Genomic DNA, 15754 nt, shown 5'->3' with positions numbered 1-15754 from the left:
CAGTGCCCTCTCTTGGGACTATGTGTTCTGGGCCCCCTGGAGATTAATATACATACTTAAAAATGCCCGCCAAGGCCAGGATGCGGGGAGGCTAGTTTGGCCTCCCATGAATCTGTTAGAGATAACATGGTCTTTCCCCTTCCTGATGCACAGTTGATGCCACAAGATCTAATTAAAAGTTAGCTGGCATTTAGGTGCATGCAAGCTGCCCTTTGAGGTGTGTGTGAATCCTTTAACCTCACTGTAATGCCCTTCTTCAGGTCCCCTCACCCTGTAAAATTTGTGGACTAAGGTCTGGATTTTGCAGGGCATAATTACCCAGCTGCCATGGATTGTCCTCCATCTGATTCCCCTCTGTCAGTCAATTACCCTGGATAAAACTCTGTTCAACTGTTTGGAATGACCCACTTCATTTTCCGGTCACCAAGTTCCTTCTCAATTTGGGGAGTACTTTACTGTTTCTCCTCTACCTTCTAACAAGAAAAACGGAGTAGAGCTCAGGTGGGGCAGAATCTGGGGGAAGATAATTTGGTTTTATATATGCTACATTTGAAACATTTATTAGATGTCATGTGAAGATATCAATTAGGGAATTTAATATACAAATCTGAAGTTGAGCAGACAGATTGGAGTTGAAGATAGAAACTTAAGAGTTGTCAAAGTGTGGATGGTATTAAAGCCATTAAAGCTGTGATATTGAATCAGAAATATGAGTGGGGGCACCTGGATGGCTCAGCGGATTAGACTTCTGCTTTCCACATGGGTCATGATCTCATGGTCCTGGGATGGAGCCCCGTGTCCAGCTCTCTGCTCAGTGGGAGGCCTGCTTCTCCCTCTCTCTCTGCCTGCCTCTCTGCCTACTTGTGATCTCTCTCTCTCTGTCAAATGAATAAATAAAATCTTTAAAAAAAAAAAAAAAGAAAGAAATATGAGCGAAGGTACTGAAGGGAAGGAAATCCAACCCTGAATCCTGGAATACTCCAAAACTAAAGGATGTTATTGAGTTTTTTAGGTCCAGTGTAAATCGACCATAGAGTTCATTTAATTCTTGGTTTTTGTTTGTTTGTTTATTTGTTTTGTTTTGTTTTTTGTTTTTTGCCTCTTTAGGTTATCCTACACATGTATTCTACATGAAAATGCATTTTCAGTTCAATGGACTTTTTGAATAAAAGTATTTATTCCCTGCTATCATGTAGGAAGTAGGCTCCAAATCAATTCAATTTGAAATAAAATGTGAAATGAGATCTATGACTCTGCGCTAAGGATAAAAAAAAGTAATAATAAATGAAAGAACCATTACTCTAGTCTTAAATCTATGCATTTCTTGTATTTTCAATGGGTCAGAATGAGCTGTTTTTCAAAAAAATATGAAGAAGAAGAAAAGGAGGAGGAGGAGGAGAAGGCAGTGAAGAAGAAGAAAAAGGAAAGCAAGCAGGAAGTGAAGGAGAAAAGAGAAAAGGAGCAGGAAGTGGGAGAGAAGAAAGAAAAATGCTTGAAACCCATCAGTGGCTTCCTACTGGCCTTGGGATAGATTCCAATCTTTTATTACCCATTCTTGCTGCCTCTCCAGCTCTCTCCTCATTCTGGTCTTATTCTTAAGTACCCTTCAGGTCTTAACTTCAATGCCAAGTCTCTGACCCCATCCCTATACTCTCCCTAGACTGGAAAATGTGTCTCGATATCTGCTTCTATAGTTCCCTTTGCTTCTTTTATCATGTGCATAATATGTTGTTATATTTGGACTCAGCCAGGTTGTGTTGCTCATCCACATATGCCCAGAGCCCAACATTTTATGAGACATTCAACCAAAAGTTAAGAATATGAGTAATAAATGACAAAAAGGACACTAAAGTTTTATTTTCTTTCTATAGAATGTTTACTTTCTAATGGGGATAAAGTCTTTGATACCAATTAGAGCTAAATCTATAATTGATACTGGGTCTGGGGAAGAAGGCTGGAAATATCAGGAGAAGCATCATTGAGGAAAAACCTTAGCTGCTCAAAAAGTTTGGACCTGGGAAGGAAGTGGTAATTCTCTGTGTCCTGCTCCCTGCAGGAGGGAGGATGAAATGGGTGGAGCATGAATGGAAGTTCTGCATATTTCTTGGCCCTTCCTCCTCTTCCTCATCCTTCTCCTCTCTGCTTTAACATTTCACAAAGGAGGAAGCATTCTTTCTTTCTTGAATTAATGTAAATTTATTTGGGATTACCTCATTCTGAAAGCTGTTTCTATCTGCCTGTTTTTAATTTGCTGGATATTTCAGAAAAGAAGATGATTTATGGATGTATCCAACAATTCATGTTTGAAGTAACTTAAATACCAGCATTATTTGTCCTGCTGAGTATTTCAAGTATGGAAAAAAATATCTGTCTTTAGAGTCTTTGGATGCTTAAACTATATGGGAATATGTAATACCTGCCATAGCGCTCTGATTGCTCATGTGTTCTCATGAAATGAGCAATCATGGAAAAACAAATGACTTAGCTAGTTGGTCAAGACAGATGGAAAGATCAGATTAAGAAAGTCTAGATCAGGGAGGAGTCAAGATGGCGGAGAAGTAGCAGGCTGAGACTACTTCAGGTAGCGGGAGATCAGCTAAATAGCTTATCTAAAGATTGCAAACACCTACAAATCCAATGGGAGATTGAAGAGAAGAAGAACAGCAATTCTAGAAACAGAAAATCAACCACTATCTGAAAGGTAGGACTGGTGGAGAAGTGAATCCAAAGCGACTGGAAGATAGACCGCGGGGGGAGGGGCCGGCTCCCAGCGAGGGGCGGAGCAACGGAGCACAAAATCAGGACTTTTAAAAGTCTGTTCCGCTGAGGGACATCGCTCCAGAGGCTTAACTGGGGTGAAGCCCAGGCGGGGTCAGCACGGCCTCAGGTCCCGCAGGGTCACAGAAGGATCGGGGGTGTCTGAGTGTTGCAGAGCTTACCAGTATTAGAACGGGGAAGCCGGCTACAGAGACAGAGCCGAGGAGTAAGCTCTAAGCTCGGGGTTACCTTGAACCGGTCGCAGGCTTGGTCAGCTCGGAGCACGGCCAGAGGCCAGGGTGATGGGAGTAATTGGGCACTGTTCTCTGAGGGCGCACTGAGGAGTGGGGCCCCGGGCTCTTGGCCCCTCCGGGCCAGAGACCAGGAGGCCGCCATCTTCATTCCTGCCCTCCGGAACTCTACGGAAAGCACTCAGGGAACAAAAGCTCCCGAAAGCAAACCCAGCAAACCAGAGCGGATTACTCAGCCCGGCCCCGGGTAAGGGCGGTGCAACTCCACCTGGGGCAAAGACGCTTGAGAATCACTACAACAGGCCCCTCCCCCAGAAGATCAACAGGAAACCCAGCCAGGACCAAGTTCACCTACCAAGGAGTGCAGTTTCAATACCAAGGAGAGCGGCGGAATTCCAGAGGAGAAGAAAGCAAAGCACAGAACTCATGGCTTTCTCCCCATGATTCTTTAGCCTTGCAGTTAATTTAATTTTTTTTTCTTTTTCAATTTTTTTTCTCTTCTTCTGCTAATTTTTTTTAACTTTTATCGTTTTCTTTTTTAACATTTTTAAAATAGTTTATCTAATATATATATATATATATATATATATTTTTCCTTTTTATATTTTTTATCGGCTTTCTTTTTTTAATAGTTTCTTTTTTTTTTCTTTCTGAACCCCTTTTTATCCCCTTTCTCCCCCCTCACGATTTGGGATCTCTTCAGATTTGGCTAAAGCATATTTTCCTGGGGTTGTTGCCACCCTTTTAGTATTTTACTTGCTCCTTCATAAACTCTTATCTGGACAAAATGACAAGGCGGAAAAATTCACAACAAAAAAAAGAACAAGAAGCAGTACCAAAGGCTAGGAACCTAATCAATACAGACATTGGTAATATGTCAGATATAGAGTTCAGAATGACGATTCTCAAGGTTCTAGCCGGGCTTGAAAAAGGCATGGAAGATATAAAAGCAACGCTCTCGGGAGATATAAAAGCCCTTTCTGGAGAAATAAAAGAACTAAAATCTAACCAAGTTGAAATTAAAAAAGCTATTAATGAGGTGCAATCAAAAATGGAGGTTCTCACTGCTAGGATAAATGAGGCAGAAGAAAGAATTAGTGATATAGAAGACCCAATGACAGAGAATAAAGAAGCTGAGCAAAAGAGGGACAAACAGCTACGGGACCATGAGGGGAGAATTCGAGAGATAAGTGACACCATAAGACGAAACAACATTAGAATAATTGGGATTCCAGAAGAAGAGGAAACAGAGAGGGGAGCAGAAGGTATGTTGGAGAGAATTATTAGAGAGAATTTCCCCAATATGGCAAAGGGAACAAGCATCAAAATCCAGGAGGTTCAGAGAACCCCCCTCAAAATCAATAAGAATAGGTCCACACCCCAGCACCTAATAGTAAAATTTACAAGTCTTAGTGACAAAGAAAAGATCCTGAAAGCAGCCCGGGAAAAGAAGTCTATAACGTACAATGGTAAAAATATTAGATTGGCAGCAGACTTATCCACAGAGACCTGGCAGGCCAGAAAGAGCTGGCATGATATATTCAGAGTACTAAATGAGAAAAACATGCAGCCAAGAATACTATATCCAGCTAGGCTATCATTGAAAATAGAAGGAGAGATTAAAAGCTTCCAAGACAAACAAAAACTGAAAGAATTTGCAAATACCAAACCAGCTCTACAGGAAATATTGAAAGGGGTCCTCTAAGCAAAGAGAGACCCTAAAAGTAGTAGATCAGAAAGAAACAGAGACAATATACAATAACAGTCACCTTACAGGCAATACAATGGCACTAAATTCATATCTCTCAATACTTACCCTGAATGTTAATGGGCTAAATGCCCCAATCAAAAGACACAGGGTATCAGAATGGATCAAAAAACAAAACCCATCTATATGTTGCCTACAAGAAACTCATCTTAAACCCGAAGACACCTCCAGGTTTAAAGTGAGGGGGTGGAAAAGAATTTACCATGCTAATGGACATCAGAAGAAAGCAGGAGTGGCAATCCTTATAGCAGATCAATTAGATTTTAAGCCAAAGACTATAATAACAGATGAGGAAGGACACTATATCATACTCAAAGGAACTGTCCAACAAGAAGACCTAACAATTTTAAATATCTATGCCCCTAACATGGGAGCAGCCAACTATATAAACCAATTAATAAAATCAAAGAAACACATCGACAATAATACAATAATAGTAGGGGATTTTAACACTCCCCTCACTGAAATGGACAGATCATCCAAGCAAAAGATCAACAAGGAAATCAAGGCCTTAAATGACACACTGGACCAGATGGACATCACAGATATATTCAGAACTTTTCATCCCAAAGCAACAGAATACACATTCTTCTCTAGTGCACATGGAACATTCTCCAGAATAGATCACATTCTTGGTCCTAAATCAAGTCTCAACCAGTATCAAAAGATTGGGATCATTCCCTGCATATTTTCAGACCACAATGCTCTGAAGCTAGAACTCAATAACAAGAGGAAATTTGGAAAGAACCCAAATACATGGAGACTAAACAGCATCCTTCTAAAGAATGAATGGGTCAACCAGGAAATTAAAGAAGAATTGAAAAAATTCATGGAAACAAATGATAATGAAAACACAACGGTTCAGAATCTGTGGGACACAACAAAGGCAGTCCTGAGAGGAAAATATATAGCGGTACAAGCCTTTCTCAAGAAACAAGAAAGGTCTCAGGTACACAACCTAACCCTACAACTAAAGGAGCTGGAGAAAGAACAAGAAAGAAACCCTAAACCCAGCAGGAGAAGAGAAATCATAAAGATCAGAGCAGAAATCAATGAAATGGAAACAAAAAAAACAATAGAACAAATCAACGAAACTAGGAGCTGGTTCTTTGAAAGAATTAATAAGATCGATAAACCCCTGGCCAGACTTATCAAAAAGAAAAGAGAAAGGACCCAAATCAATAAAATCATGAATGAAAGAGGAGAGATCACAACGAACACCAAAGAAATACAGACTATTATAAGAACATACTATGAGCAACTCTACGCCAACAAATTTGACAATCTGGAAGAAATGGATGCATTCCTAGAGACATATAAACTACCACAACTGAACCAGGAAGAAATAGAAAGCCTGAACAGACCCATAAGCAGTAAGGAGATTGAAACAGTCATCAAAAATCTCCAAACAAACAAAAGCCCAGGGCCAGACGGCTTCCCGGGGGAATTCTACCAAAGATTTAAAGAAGAACTAATTCCTATTCTCCTGAAACTGTTCCAAAAAATAGCAATAGAAGGAAAACTTCCAAACTCATTTTATGAGGCCAGCATCACCTTGATCCCAAAACCAGACAAGGATCCCAACAAAAAAGAGAACTACAGACCAATATCCTTGATGAACACAGATGCAAAAATTCTCGCCAAAATACTAGGTAATAGGATTCAACAGTACATTAAAAGGATTATTCACCAAGACCAAGTGGGATTTATTCCAGGGCTGCAAGGTTGGTTCAACATCCGCAAATCAATCAATGTGATGCAACACATTAATAAAAGAAAAAACAAGAACCATATGATACTCTCCATAGATGCTGAAAAAGCATTTGACAAAGTACAGCATCCCTTCCTGATCAAAACTCTTCAAAGGGTAGGGATAGACGGCACATACCTCAATATTATCAAAGCCATCTACGAAAAACCCACCGCAAATATCATACTCAATGGAGAAAAACGAAAGCTTTTCTGCTAAGGTCAGGAACACGGCAGGGATGTCCGTTATCACCACTGCTATTCAACATAGTACTAGAAGTCCTAGCCTCAGCAATCAGCCAACAAAAGGAAATTAAAGGCATCCAAATCAGCAAAGAAGAAGTCAAACTATCACTCTTTGCAGATGATATGATACTATATGTGGAAAACCCAAAAGACTCCACTCCAAAACTGCTAGAACTTGTACAGGAATTCAGTAAAGTGTCAGGATATAAAATCAATGCACAGAAATCAGTTGCATTTCTCTACACCAACAACAAGACAGACAACAACATCCCATTTACAATTGCACCCAAAACTATAAGATACCTAGGAATAAACCTAACCAAAGAGGCTAAGAATCTATACTCAGAAAACTATAAAGTACTCTTGAAAGAAATTGAGGAAGACACAAAGAAATGGAAAAATGTTCCATGCTCCTGGATTGGAAGAATAAATATTGTGAAAATGTCTATGCTACCTAAAGCAATCTACCCATTTAATGCAATTCCTATCAAAGTACCATCCATTTTTTTCAAAGAAATGGAACAAATAATCCTAAAATTTATATGGAACCAGAAAAGACCTCGAGTAGCCAAAGGAATATTGAAAAAGAAAGCCAAAGTTGGTGGCATCACAATTCTGGACTTCAAGCTCTATTACAAAGCTGTCATCATCAAGACAGCATGGTACTGGCACAAAAACAGACACGTAGATCCATGGAACAGAATAGAGAGCCCAGAAATGGACCCTCAAATCTATGGTCAACTCATCTTCGACAAAGCAGGAAAGAATGTCCACTGGAAAAAAGACAGCCTCTTCAATAAATGGTGTTGGGAAAATTGGACAGCCACATGCAGAAAAATGAAACTGGATCATTTCCTTACACCACACACGAAAATAGACGCAAAATGGATGAAGGATCTCAATGTGAGAAAGGAATCTATCAAAATCCTCGAGGAGAACACGGGCAGCAACCTCTTCGACCTCAGCCGCAGCAACATCTTCCTAGGAACATCTCCAAAGGCAAGGCAAGCAAGGGCAAAAATGAACTCTTGTGACTTCATCAAGATCAAAAGCTTTTGCACAGCAAAGGAAACAGTGAACAAAACCAAAAGACAACTGACAGAATGGGAGAAGATATTTGCAAATGACATATCAGATAAAGGGCTAGTGTCCAAAATCTATAAAGAACTTAGCAAACTCAACACCCAAAGAACAAATAATCCAATCAAGAAATGGGCAGAGGACATGAACAGACATTTCTGCAAAGAAGACATCCAGATGGCCAACAGACACATGAAAAAGTGCTCCACATCACTCGGCATCAGGGAAATACAAATCAAAACCACCATGAGATATCACCTCACACCAGTCAGAATGGCTAAAATTAACAAGTCAGGAAATGACAGATGCTGGCGAGGATGCGGAGAAAGGGGAACCCTCCTACACTGTTGGTGGGAATGCAAGCTGGTGCAACCACTCTGGAAAACAGCATGGAGGTTCCTCAAAATGTTGAAAATAGAACTACCCTATGACCCAGCAATTGCACTGCTGGGTATTTACCCTAAAAATACAAACGTAGTGATCCGAAGGGGCACGTGCACCCGAATGTTTAAAGCAGCAATGTCTACAATAGCCAAACTATGGAAAGAACCTAGATGTCCATCAACAGACGAATGGATAAAGAAGATGTGGTATATATACACAATGGAATACTATGCAGCCATCAAAAGAAATGAAATCTTGCCATTTGCGACAACGTGGATGGAACTAGAGGGTATCATGATTAGCGAAATAAGTCAATCGGAGAAAGACAACTATCATATGATCTCCCTGATATGAGGGAGAGGAGATGCAACATGGGGGGTTAAGGTGGTAGGAGAAGAATAAATGTAACAAGATGGGATTGGGAGGGAGACAAACCATAAGTGACTCTTAATCTCACAAAACAATTTGAGGGTTGATGGGGGGAGGGGGTTTGGGGGGGGGGTTATGGATACTGGGGAGGGTATGTGCTATGGTGAGTGCTGTGAAGTGTGTAAACCTGGCGATTCACAGACCTGTACCCCTGGGGATAAAAATATATGTTTATAAAAAATAAAATTTAAAAAAATGGGTAAAATTAAAAAAAAAAAAAAGAAAGTCTGGATCAGAGAGCTATGTATAGACTTAATGGAAGTGAGAAGGAATTGCAAAGTTCTTTGTATTCCATGATAATGGTCACCTGAGAGCACCCACTACAGGAAAAAAAAAAAAATCCACCACTAAACCAACAAATAGACGGGACAGAACAACTTGACCAGTTGACGCTAGCCAGTCTCTATCATCAGATGTCAGTACTCAACAATATGTGAGTGGAATAGCTCTGGTAGCAGGAATGCACGGGTCCAACAACATGAGCTGCCATTCCCAGTGCTAATCTAGCCACTGGTACTGACAAATGTCTCACCTACCAGTAACAGAAAACAGAAAACAATGATGACATCCTCTCCCCTCACACACTTCTTCCCTGGTATGGCATTTTATTTTGAGATCAATCAGCCACTTGACAGAAAGTTGGCTAGCGTGGATATCATCTATGCTAAAAAGAGCAGTGATTCATTTTTATGGGAATTGATTCATATATCTGGTTTGAGTTTACTTTTCCTTCCTGTAGAGCCTCAGCTGACACCACTTTTTGAAAGCTGAAAGTGATTGATCCATTAACATGGCATCTCACATAACATTCCATCAAAACAAGTGAATCACTTTCCAAGAAAGTAGGTGCAAGAGTGGGCAAGTGATCATGGGCTCCCGGGTCTCATCACATACTGCACCACCCAGAAGATGCAAACTAATAATGGTGGAAAGTCTTGTTGATGGCATAGTTGATGTACCAACCTGGGGACATTACCTTTCAAGGATGGAGAACCATCCTCCCAGATGTAATATATACATGAAATAAACAGCTATTATATGGTGTTGTGTCCCCAACAGGTAAAATATATGTGTCTGGGAACCAAGAGATGGAAGAAGTAATAACTTCACTTCCCATCAATATAATCAGCCCTATTGGGGAATTTGTGCCTATGCTCTGTGGTTTTAGAGGTCCTGGTACCCAAAGGAGACATGTTTCCAGCAGGGAATATAACAAGCACGCAACTGAATATTAAGTAACCCCGCCATCAGGAAACATTAGGTTTCTCATGCCAAAAGACCTGCATTTAAGAAGAGGAACCTCTGCCATAATCAGGAGATGGAACTGATCTTCAGAAGGAGTTGGGACTGTTTTTCACACAATGGAAGTGGAGGGGAATTATGTATGGTACCTAAACAAATTAGCTGGGTGTCCATTATAGTCCTCTTTCCCAATTCCTAATTTTGATGATAAATGGACAACTGCAACAGCCATAACCTGACAAAGGCATGGTGATGAGCTGCTTGGCGTCCTCAGGAATGAAAATCTAGGTCACCCCACCAGCTAACTAGGGCAGCCAAAGTGCGAACAAAGACAGAGGGGAATCTAAAATGTAAAATAAAGGAGGAAGATGATACGTCACAGTGTAACCTTGAGACCAGATGAAACAAAGGTTTATTATCCACTAGCTTTCTTCTTCTAAGTCTCACCCAGGGAAAGAGGTCAACTGCTATCCTGGAGGAGTTTCTCCATAATATATAAAAATAGGTTGATCCAAGAGGAACAAAGAGAGGATTGTCATGGGTGCTGCACTGCCTTGCTCAAGTTTCTTGTTAGGTCTGCAGGACCTATTTCCTATGGGCTGAAGATAGTCACGTCACCCAGCTTCATGCTCCTTTGTTGGGGCCATCTGTACCCAGTAACTTCTCAACATAGGGGCATAAGGCCTTACCCCTCTGCCTCAACAAGGCAACTCTGAAGGTCCATCCCAGCTTCAGGACTCCCAGTTGCTTGAGGTTGGCCCAATCTTTTCCTGTGTCCTTTCTTGCTTCCTGTTCTTCCTTCTCATGGGTTTTGATCCTAATAGCACTTCCTAACAAAGTTCATGCCCACATATCTCTGTCTTGGAGTCTGCTTCCCAGGGGCCAGTCCCCGGACAGATCAATGTACAAAGATAGATGAAAGGTTTAGGGAAGCAAAAGGGCTGCTACTACCACTTCCAGGCCTAAAGGAACAAGAAAAGGAGCTTGGAATAAGAGCTGGATAGGAAAACCAACTGGATAGTTTGTAAAGATTCTATCAGAAGCACAAGGTCAACCCCTGTCAACCTTTCCCTCTCATCCCTCCCACTCTTTGAACTTCTGCTGGATCCTCCCATTGGTAGAACCAAATTGGAAGCTGGAGTTTCAGTGATTCCATACAGTTCATCCTCCTAGGGTAGTAAACAATGTGGAAAAGGTTAAAGACTGGGTTTGGAGGGACAAATGAAAGTTATACAGTAGCCTGTTTGGTTATGCTGAAGCTTTCTTTTTTCCCCCTTTTCCAGGAATAAAATTAAATTGTAGTTCTACCTTAGAGATAGGGTGTGACTTCTAATTCGAGTTATTGGTGTGAATTAACTAATATACAAACAAAATGAGATCAAAGGAAATGTTTATTTGAATATGAAGGGCAAAGACTTATGTCATATCAAAGCCAACTCTTTAAGTGAAATTTTATGCAACTGCATTTATAAGAAACAATATTATCAAAAACTGCTACAAAAACTGGGACAATGATGTTCCTGTTAAATTCTTGCCAGGGAGTTTATGTCAGCCCCCACCTCATTTCCAGGCTTTTACCGCTCAGATTCCAATGCCCTGCCATTCTGCAGACTCAATCTTTCTTCAGACAAGGAGCAATCCATATGTAAGACATTTAACTATCTCAAACTTCACATTTAATAAGTTTGAGGATTAAGTTATGTTCCTAAACCCAAAATGTTCAGATAACATGTTCATCAGATAGTAAGCAGAGTCAGAATTTGAGCTCACGTCTTCATTATTCATAGCCAATAATCTTTCCACCAACCACACATTATTAATTCTTCAATGTTGTACCATTGGTTAATATACATACACCAACAGAAGTCATTACTTCATGCAATGTTGCCTGTCACGCTCAAATGGGAGCTTTGGGCTCTAGATTCTGGTTTTCTATGGAGTGGCTACAATGTTATTAGGATATAATCATTTCTCTTTAGTATAGAAAACAATTGTGGGTTTCTCTATAGGGAAGGGCTTTTGCAACATGAAATTTTATTTCAGCCAGAAATGTAAAGAAAATCTCATCATTAGAACATATATTAGCTGTAAAGATGGGCAAATGTGGCTGTGAAAGCCAGGTTGTCGTCAGGGTATTCTATCCAATCTTCTAAAAGAATGGCATTTCTGGTTGGAAATCTGAAAATGGTCAGAAATTCTGCAACTCTTTTTATCAGATCAGAGATTATAAGTTAAAACATAGAGACTTTGCAGATGAGTCTTTCTTGGTCTTTAATGTGCTTTCTAAAGTATTTTTTACTTATCTGACAATTTTTAAAAATCATACTCCTAATATAAAAAATTGGGCTGTACACTTCACCATAGAACTCACCATTTCACATAGTTTACACTGGCCCTGCAGCCTTCATTTAAGATCTGTAGACATCTCAGCTTATGACTGCTAGTCTAGGTCTTTGATAATTTCTTATGATGTTCTGAGTTTCATGATTTGATGACTTTAGAGCTTAATGTCAAAATGATCCAAATGGAAAAGCCCTTGTTTCTTTTTTATTTTATTTTATTTTATTTTATTTTATTTTATTTTATTTTTTTAAAGATTTTATTTATTTATTTGACAGACAGAGATTACAAGTAGACAGAGAGGCAGGCAGAGAGAAAGAGAGGAGGAAGCAGGCTTCCCGCTGAGCAGAGAGCCCAATGCAGAACTCCATCCCAGGACCCTAGATCATGACCCGGCTGAAGGCAGAGGCTTTAACCCACTGAGCCACCCAAGAGCCCCTCTTTTTCTTTTAAAAAAACAAGGAGCACAGTCAAGACTTCATTCTATGTTATATTTACATGATACACAAACAGGTTAATGATATTGTAGTCTGAGGAGACATTTGGGAAGGGAAAATAGTTTCGTGATTTAACCAGAGTGCAAATTTTACCTGGTACATAGTTTTTGATATTTATCCTGAGAGAACACCTACTTCTCTGCCTGGGTGATGTATACACCATTCAGACTGAAGGATGTAGATGTGAGAGTAATATTTAATTCATTCCTCTTATTTCCTTGTCTTTGGGGCTTTGGTGCTGACAATGAACTGTGATGCAAACAGACACCAACTTTGAAGATTCCAAAGGTTTTCCTTTTTTCTTTTCTTTTTCCCTCTCTCATCAAAAACATCTTTTCCCTTTTGCACATTTAAAAAGTAAACCTGCAGCTAGCACTTCAAACTTCCTTTAGCAAGAGTTTCTTTAGTAAAAATGTGGCTTGCCTTAACTAAGCTCCGGAGCTTGCCAGCTATCTTCCCTCACTGGAATTGAGGTAGGATGCAGAGAGATGAAGAGCACTGATGATTGATGAGATCTTATGGGCAGAAAATATTTCCAATTTTAATTTATTAGGCTCATATTGACAAAGAAACCATAAGCCTTTAAAAGCTTACTTCATTCACATATTTTTTGGTGAACAAAAAATTTCACTGTTGCCAAGTAAAAATGCTTCCTTTATTTCTCTCACTTCTGCTGACATATAATTTTTTTTGGAAAGACTTAATTAGAATCAGAAAGCAGCTGATCCAGCCAGAACTGTTGATGGAGACAAGGTGTTTGGTAGCTGGATCCTGCTTTTTAAAATATATTTCCCTGGTTTTGCTATAGACAGGAGTGAAGAAGCACAACAGTCCTTTGGCAGCAGAGATTTCCTCTCACACCGGAGCACTTTCACGTGGGGAAAAAGGAAAACTAGGGCTGCATGTACTACTCCTACCAATATGGATGCTGCTGACCTTGGAGGTTTCAAAAGAATAAATGTTGTTTAATGATTCTTGGAATTGCTGCTGCAGTGAAAAAATAATTTAAGTTCCTGCTGAATTCCTTAGAAAAATGATTTTTGCAATCTCTTCAGCTCTGTATTGGTAGCTAGTAATGAAAGAGTTAAAGATGCTGAAAAATAAGTACCTTCTATAATCATGAGTTTGGGGGAAGAAGTGGGTGTATCCATTTGGTGCTTGCCAACTCTTGCTTTCTGTTTACTTCCCTCTTGTGTAATTGTTCTTCATGATGCCCTTGTTGATGTTAACATTTAATGAGGGCCAAAAATATGCTATGCCCTCCGTGGTTACACAGAAAAAAGCAAAGCCCTTTCTCTGATGTCTCACAAGATGAAATGAAGGTAGAAAATAAAAGATTATAACGGGAGACATAACTATAGAATTATACAATGAATTCCACCAGCCGTTCTCAAAACAACACAAAATACCACTCCTCCAAAAATAAAAACCAAAATCAAGCAAACTGATTGATGGCCAGACCATATATACTAGAATATGGGGGGAAATATGTTTTCAGTGAATATACATTCATGATCTTATAACTTTAACCCCTCACTCAAAAAAATGTTTACTGCATTATTGCAAAGTCCTGGAATAGGCTCTATGTGGAATAAAACATGTGTTTCTATTATATTCTTGACCTAAAGGAATTTCTGATCTGTTAAGAAAGATAAAGACAAAATATGTACAAGATATCTGCTGACTGGACAATACCACTTGTTTAATAAGAGGAAGTCAATGACTTTTCCCATGCAGGTGCCATCTAAGGTCTGAAACCTTAGGTTCAGACCACATCATGTCCTATCTGGTCTCCTGATATCAGTCTTGTTTCTCTTTTGTCCATTCTTTTTAATCAGTAGCTGGTGGACATTTCTCATCTGGAGAAAGCCTGAAGGTTATGCAGAATGTGGACACCAGAGGGGAACTAAGCATGTTCTCAGAAGAAATTAACATGTGAGATAAGCACGTGAATGATGTAATAGTACATTTGAGGAAATGGAAGACCCGTCTGTGCCTGTGCATTGGATTCTGAGAGGGAGGAGGTAGTGAGAGGTGAGGCAGGAAATGCAGGCAAGGTCTTGTAGGTGACGTGGATGAGCTTGTGCTCATGTGAATATTTGAAGGTGCGGAAGACTGGGGGGTGCATGGCATCCCTTCACACTTCCTACTTTCCACATTTCTCTACCTCTTTGTATCCATAGGGCATCTTAATCTCCCTTAATAGCACTCTATTGGGATTTCCTTTCTATGCCTGTAATTGAGACTCAGAATTCAGGGCCCAGAAATACAGCAGACAGATAGTTATCTTTCCTTTTAGATAAATTTGTTTGTATTGGATAAAATATTTAAAACAAAATTATGATAGTATAAAATTAATTTGTATGGAAAAAGGAACCCATCAAGTGCCAGGAATAAAATGGGATTTTAAAGTCAAAACAGTGAATGTCTAAGCTGATGTCAGGAGGTATCTAACCCAGGTAAAATCTCCAAAGGCTAAAAACAGGAAGTTTAATATCCTCCCAGGAAATTCCAAGCCAGGACCATACGATGGCACAAACTTGGTGGCTTAAAAATAACAGAAATTTCTTTTTGTCACAGTTCTGGAGGCCAGAAGTCCAAAACCAAAGTGCTGACAATGTTGGCTTTTTCTGGAGGCTCTGAGGGAGAATCTATACCAGGCTTCTCACCTGGCTCCTAGTGGTGGCTGGTAGTCCTTGGAAGTCCTTGGTTTGTGGCTGCATCACTACCATCCCAGTCTCCACTGTCACAAGGCCTTCTTTCCTGTGTCTCACTCTGGGTCTCTGTATCAAAATCTCCTTCTGCTTTCTCTTATAAAGGTACTAGTCATTGGACTTAGGGTCTGCCCTAACCCAACACACCTCATCTTAATTTGATTACATCTACCAAGACCTCTTTCCAAATCAGACACATCGATAGATCTAAGGGGCTATGATTTAAACATATCATTTTTGGGAGGAAACACACTTCAACCCACTAACAAAGACATTAATATGAAATTCAGTCCAGAA

Source organism: Lutra lutra, chromosome 6, assembly GCF_902655055.1.
Source record: "Lutra lutra chromosome 6, mLutLut1.2, whole genome shotgun sequence".
NCBI lineage: Eukaryota > Metazoa > Chordata > Mammalia > Carnivora > Mustelidae > Lutra > Lutra lutra.
This window is presented reverse-complemented; position numbering follows the sequence as displayed.